Source organism: Canis lupus, chromosome 4 (genome assembly GCF_011100685.1).
Source record: "Canis lupus familiaris isolate Mischka breed German Shepherd chromosome 4, alternate assembly UU_Cfam_GSD_1.0, whole genome shotgun sequence".
Taxonomy (NCBI): domain Eukaryota; kingdom Metazoa; phylum Chordata; class Mammalia; order Carnivora; family Canidae; genus Canis; species Canis lupus.
In genome coordinates, this window is record NC_049225.1 from 5,715,369 (window position 1) to 5,722,355 (window position 6,987).

Here is a 6,987-nt window from a genome sequence, read left to right on the forward strand (position 1 = left end):
GAGTTGGATGTAGAGATTACTTTAAAAAAAATAAACGTTAAAAAATTCAGGGGCACCTGGGTGGCTCAGTGGTTGAGCATCTGCCTTTGGCTCAGGTCATGATCCCAGGGTCCTGGGATGGCATCCTGCATCAGACACCCCTCCGGGAGCCTGCTTCTCCCTCTGCCTATGTCTCTACCTCCCTCTGTGTGTCTCTCATGAATAAATAAAATCTTTAAAAATAAAAATAAATTTTAAAAAATTTTTAAAAATCACATCTTTAAAAAAAGGCATTCCACTTTGGGAAACTCTTGGTCATACCAAGTTAAAACATGTGGGACATCTCAAGAGCTTCGACCTTCAGAGATCAGAGCAGATTTTTAAGAAGGAACTACTGTTTGCTATATTGCTAAACTTACTTGACATCAAAACCTTTTCCCCATTCTTACTTTGAAGTGCTTCTTGACATATTGACTTGATAAGATAACTTTAGGGAGAAAAGTGTCTAATCTACTCTCTTAATTAGATAGCCATCTTTTCACAAGTGAAAGACATCTGTGTGAGTCTCCTCCAGCTGCCATAACAAAAGTACCATGCTCAAGGCAGAGGTGGGGGTGGGGTGCTTACACAACAGAAATTTATTTCTTACAATCCTGAAGCTAAAAGTCTGAGATCAAGGTGTGGTCAGGGTTGGTTTTTCCTGAGGCCTCTCTGCTTGGCTTATGGAGGGCCATCTTCTCTTTGTGTCTTCTCACGGTCTTCTGTCTGTATGTGTCTGTGTCCTAATCTCTGATTCTAATAAGGACACCAGTCCTATTGAATTAGGGTCCAACTTCATGATCTCATTTAACTTAATTACTTTTTTAAAGATCCTACCTCTACAGACAGTCACAATCTGAGGTACTGGGAAGAGGACTTTAATATATGAATTTTGAAGAGGGACACAATTCAATTCATGATGGCATCTCAGTTTTATATCTGTTGGAGAAAATTTGTGCATCAATGGGAAATTATGCATTCTTTAGGGAAGCGTCCCCTCAACTATAGCTAGGGTGTCAGATAGGGACTGCCACCTATGTTTATAAACAAAGTTTTATTGGCACAAAGCTACACTCATTCCTTCACAGACTGTCTATGGTTACTTTTGTGTTTAAATACCATATGGTTTGCAAAAACCTAAAATATTTACTATCTGGCCCTTTATAGAAAACACTTGTCAATGCCTGGTCTAGAGCACATCCCTCAGGGTTATTTAATTCCATTTCTGTAGGGGCTCTGTCACTTTCATTGCCTTTGGGCTGTTTTACAACTCAGTAAGTTGTAGATGGTAGAGAGCAATGCAAAACAATCTTGATTCATAGACACAAAGCCAGTTCTGCCTCCACTTGCTCATTCCTTTCAACATTCCTCATCTATAAATGTGATGGTTCTTTGGATTCTCTTTTGAACTGGTTGTGACACCTTGCAGTGCCCTCATTAATCATGAGTTAAATAAAATCTTTGACATATATTCATTTTATATCTGGATGAGAGTCATGATTTAACCTTTTTGAAAATTTTCCTTTAACACATCAACGTTATTATTCTCGGGTCTGATAATAGCATTGGGATTATGAAGGACGATGGTTTTGTTCTCAGAAGATGCGTACCAAAGCATTTAGGAGGGAATGTCAGGACACTTATAATTTACTTGCAAATGGTTCGGCATATATGTATATATACACATGTGTGTACATATTCACATACATATAAGGTGCATGTTGAGGAAGACAGAGAGAAAGAGAAAGGGTACACGATAAAATATTAACAGCCAATGAACCTAGGTGAAAGCCACATGATGCACTAGAATGGTATACTACTCCTTCAACTTTTCTGTAGATTTGACAATTTTCGAAATAAAAAATTGGAGGGATAAGATTATGTCACATTCCCAGCTCTGCATGCAGCCAACCTCACATCTTGTGTCTGTGGGTGTTTCTCCAGTACCTCTCTCTTTTTTTTTTTTTTTTTCTTTTTTGAGACTTTATTTGTTTGAGAGAGAAAGTGAGAGACAGAGAGAAAGCATGAGCAGGAGGAGGGGCAGAGGGAGAAAAAGACTCTCAGATGAGCAGGGAGCCCGATGTAGGGCTTAATATCAGAACCCCGGATCACGACTTGAGCCAAACGCAAATGCCTAACCAAGGAGCCACCCCAGTGCCTCTATTTCTTCAGTACCTCTGAGAGTAGCCAATTACAGATCTTTGTTAGCTCCGACTCTGGAGTTGGTGCCACAAAGAATAGGCAAATGAAACATTGATGTTTCTATTGTCATGTGGCTCCATTTCTTTAGAGACCTTAATGGTACCAAGTGAACAAGATAATAAGGTAGAGATTTTTTTACTAGATTTCTCATGTTCCTAAAGAACTCTCTTAAAATAAATAGATATTGGAGTGCCTGGGTGGCTCAGACTGTTAAGCATCTGTCTTCTGCTTGGGTCATGATCTTGGGGTCTGAGATGGAGCCCCCTCCCCCATTGGGCTCCCTGCTCAGCAGGGAGTCTGCTTCTCTCCCTCCTTCTGTGTTCTCTCTCTCAAATAAATAAATAAATAAATAAATAAATAAATAAATAAATCTTGAAAAATAAAATAAATATTTTCAAATGAGCCCAGGATCTGAGGACCACTTAGAAGATGGTCATGTTCAAGCTTACCGTACTACTTTTGAGGGTGGGCAATGAGGTTTGTGTCTCTCCATTACTGTACAGATATTGTATTAACCCTCCCCCCCCCCCCCCCCCCAGAATGGCATCACCGCCTTCACACAGTTAGGGACCCCATTAATTGTAAATTCGTCTGGTACTTGAGTTGGGACTGTAAAATTTGGAGCTTTTCACATACTTTGAGGTCTGAACAGCAAGGTATCAATGAAGGAAGAAAGGCAGCTAAATTCTCAAACATTGTGCCATTTAGCGTGAAGGTTTGGGATTGAAATTTTCTGCCTGAGGGAAGCTGAAAAAAATGAATTTTTAGAGAATGCTTCCTGTTTCTAAATCTAAAAGTCACACTAAAAATAGCTAATGGGACGGAGCTGCCCAGAGGCTTCTGGAGCTGCCCAGTGGGGCTCCGCGGGGGGACCCTGGCTGCGTGGGCAGCCCCGGGTGCGGGTGCGCTGAGCCACCGTGTTCTCCCGCTGCCTTTCATCTGCGCACAGGAAGCAGGGGCTGGAGCGGAGGGAGATGCTCCTGAACTGTAGGAGGCCCTAGAGGAGGAGACCTTCGACCTCCGCCAAAGCCGTGGTCCCGAAGGGAGACTCACCATGTGGACTCAAAGACCGGACCACCCCGAAATCGACCAAGAACAATCGGCCTTTGGCCATGACTCACACTGCCTCGAAGGAAACTCTGCCTTTCGTTCCATCCCCACCGATATCATCCTGTTTAAGACACTGGTTTTTCCTATCTGGGTTATCCCCATAGCCTCTCATCTGGGTCCTCTGTATCTAGGTTTGCCCACTCCAGTGCACCTTACTAATGGACCCCAAATCATTTGACTGCCGTCCACTCCCGCTCAGCTTGTTCTAAGTTTTCCTGTCTGTGTCAGGATGGCAGAGGCAGTGGAATATTCATTTGTCTAAACCTCCACAGTGTTGAGTGTGGTGTCATTCCTGGAAAGGAGGTTCAAGAAATCGATTTTGAGGGTATACATTCAAAAGAATATTTGAGGGTTTATAGTTCCTCAAAAGCAGGGACTCAGGTAGAGATGCATATCCGTGTTCACAGCAGCATTATTCATAGCAGCCAAGGGGTGGAAGCCATCCAAGTGCTCCTTGATGGATGAGTTGACACATAAATGTGTTGCATCCATATGATGAAATATTATTCAGCCTTTAAAAGGAAGCAAATCCTGATGCTTGCTGCCACATGGAGGGATCTTGAAGATACTATGCTGAGAGAAATAAGCCAGTCACAAAAGGACAAATACTGTCAGATGTCACTCATAGGAGGTTCTGACAGGAGGCAAATCCACAGAAGGTGAAATGGTGGCTGCCAGGGGCTGGAGGCTAAAAGGCGAGTTGTTGTTTGATGGGGACAGAGTTTCAGTTTTGCAAGATGAAGAGTCCTGGAGGTGATGGTTGCACAAGAGTGTGCATGTGCTTAATGCCAGTGAAACATACAATGAACAAGGATTAAGATGGTAAATTTTACATTGATGTATTTTACCATGATTAGAACAGAAAAATAAATCACCTTCAAGGGCTAAATGTTGAATTAGGGAGCTCCTGAATGATTTCTGCTGCATCTGTGCGGTCCTGCTCTTTCAACAATCTTTTAACAGGCAAATCACATCATTCAACATTCCCTCCTATCCCCTGCAAAGCCCTACAGGGGCTTCCCACCTAGAATCAATTATGAAATTCTTAGCCCAACATTTTGGCCTTCCTGGCCTGCCTCATCTCACACATGCATCCCTATTCTTTTGTCTTTCCTCCTACTCCCTCCTGTCTCATGGTTTCCACAGTTTCCTCACAGTTTCCCCTGGCATTAAGCACATTCACACTCTTGTGCGGACAGACACTGACGGCCCCCAGCACAGGCCCTGGCACATCACAGGCAATCAGACATTTGCCAGATGAACCAGCCTGATGTCACATTGTCCTTTGTGTTGTAGATTCTTTCTGCCAGCCCCACTGTCAGAGGTATGACACGTGCTAAGACCCCAGGCAAAGTAAATTCATTTCAGGCCAGCCATCGGTCATCCCCTAATGCGAAAAAAGGTCAAAGTCACAGGCAATAACAAGTTCTGCCATCATTCCTAACCAAGGGGAATCAATATTTGCAAAGAACTGTGGTCAGGTGTTCAACTCACTGCCCCGCTTATTCACACAGACATTGATATTTGTCACAACATCGGCTCCAGATATAAAAAGAAATTGCCCAAATACTAGATTAAATGTTAGTTTACCAACAGCTAATTTTCAAATTGAATGCAAACAAGATCAAGGACTATTTCTTCCACCTCCCCTACAGACAGCCCCAGCACTCTGCTCCCCTTCACAAAAGGAACTGGTGTTGGTGATGGGATGGTCCATTCCATAACAACTTGCCATTGTTTTTCTCCCACTGTTTATTTGTCCTTTTTACCACTTTTGCTCATACCTCTCCTCTCCTCCCCCCACCCCCCTCACTGCCCCACTCCACCTGCTCCCAAAATCTTCTTCTTCTTGGATCAGGTCTCCCAAAGTTAGAACATCATCCTTTCTCTGTTCTCACCATCTGCTGCTGGATAAGGGGTAGAGCACTGAGTGTGTGTGTGTGTGTGTGTGTGTGTGTGTGTAAAGGGTAGGGTGGTCTTCAGTTTTGAGGATGAGGAAGGAAGCAAGAAGAGGGCTGCCAAAGTCAGGTCTCTGGGTAGAGTACCTAAAAAAAACAATTCAATCTTTTTTTAAAAGATTTTATTTATTTATTCATCACACACACACACACACACACACACACACACACAGAGGCAGAGACACAGGCAGAGGGAGAAGCAGGCTCCCTTTAGGGAGCCTGATGTGGGACTTGATCCCAGGTCTCCAGGATCACGCCCTGGACCAAAGGCAGGCGCTAAACCGCTGAGCCACCCAGGGATCCCAACAATTCAATCTTTTGCACCAAAAAATCACCCCTCCTTTCAGCATTTCTCCCATACGGTCTTGGGTAAAGTGGCACTCTGTCTCCTTCCACTCAAGCCTTGCCTTGCATTACAAAGGCTCCCTTCTTTCCAGCACAGAGGAAGCAAAGAGCCACCTGAGAGGTAAACCACACTGGCTTCTATAAACCGCTTAAGGGAGTATAGAGTGGATGGATGCTGAACCAATTTATCTTCATTGATAGGTTGATTGAGAAAAGTTAAATAGTGACATAACACCTATTTCTTACAGACTCAGAAACACTGTAGTATTTATTAGCCAATGAGAGCAATGCTGAACTTAAAAAATAAAGCTATCACTAGAAAGATATGAGATTATCAACTGAAAAACACCATAATCTTTCAAATGAACTTCTAACATTCAGCAAATACTTTTTTTTTTTTTTACTTAGCATTGCTTTAGCAAACAATGTTTTCAGAAGCACTTAACTGTTTGAGAGCTTTTGTATATCAGTCAACGTTCTCCAGAGAAACAGAACCAATAGGATATGTGTATGTTATATGCAGAGAAAGAGATTTATGATAAATTTGTTCATGTGATTGTGGAAGCTGGCAAATCCAAGCCTGCAGTGTGAGACCCAAGAGGGCCAGTGGTGCAGAGATGTAGTCTGAAGGCCGCCTGCCACAGTGTTTCCTCCTGTTTTGGGAGGCTGGTCTTTTTGTGCTATTCAGGCCATTGACTGATTAGATGAGGTCCACCCACAATCTGCTTTACTCCAAGTCATCAAATAATATTAATCTCACCCAAAAACATCCTTCAAGTTGACACATCAAATTAACCATCACATCTTGTATGTGTGCACTGACACAAAAAGAGAACCCAGCAGAGGACATAGTTCAGTAAAAAAAAAAAAAAAAATGTAGGTGCCCCACTACACACTAGGACCAAGGCTGAGAGCTGCCTTACAGAAGTGACACTTCTGGTATACTTTGTGGGGTGTAAACTACTCTTGCCCTAACTCAACAGGAAAACAAAATAAACCACACAATATCTTTGCATGAAATCTTGCAAAGTGTCTCAATAGTTCACCTTAAAAACCTTGTCCCACCCCCAGTGAAGAATCAGCAATATCTACTTAATGCCCTCTGGCTCTGATCCCAGGTATAAAAATTTAAATCCATACACCAAACCATCTCTAAGGACACCTCCATGTCTATGAGGGAAAGGAAATTTCCAGTATTTCAAGAAAAATCTCCCTGGGCATCAGCTACGATTGGTGAGAATTTGATTGGCCTCGTATGTCCAAGTTTGGTTGAATGCAACAACCGTTCAATCGCTTATCAGTGGGCTGGCAAAATAGAGACAATCCATAATGGATTTTACCCCCTTCTTTATTG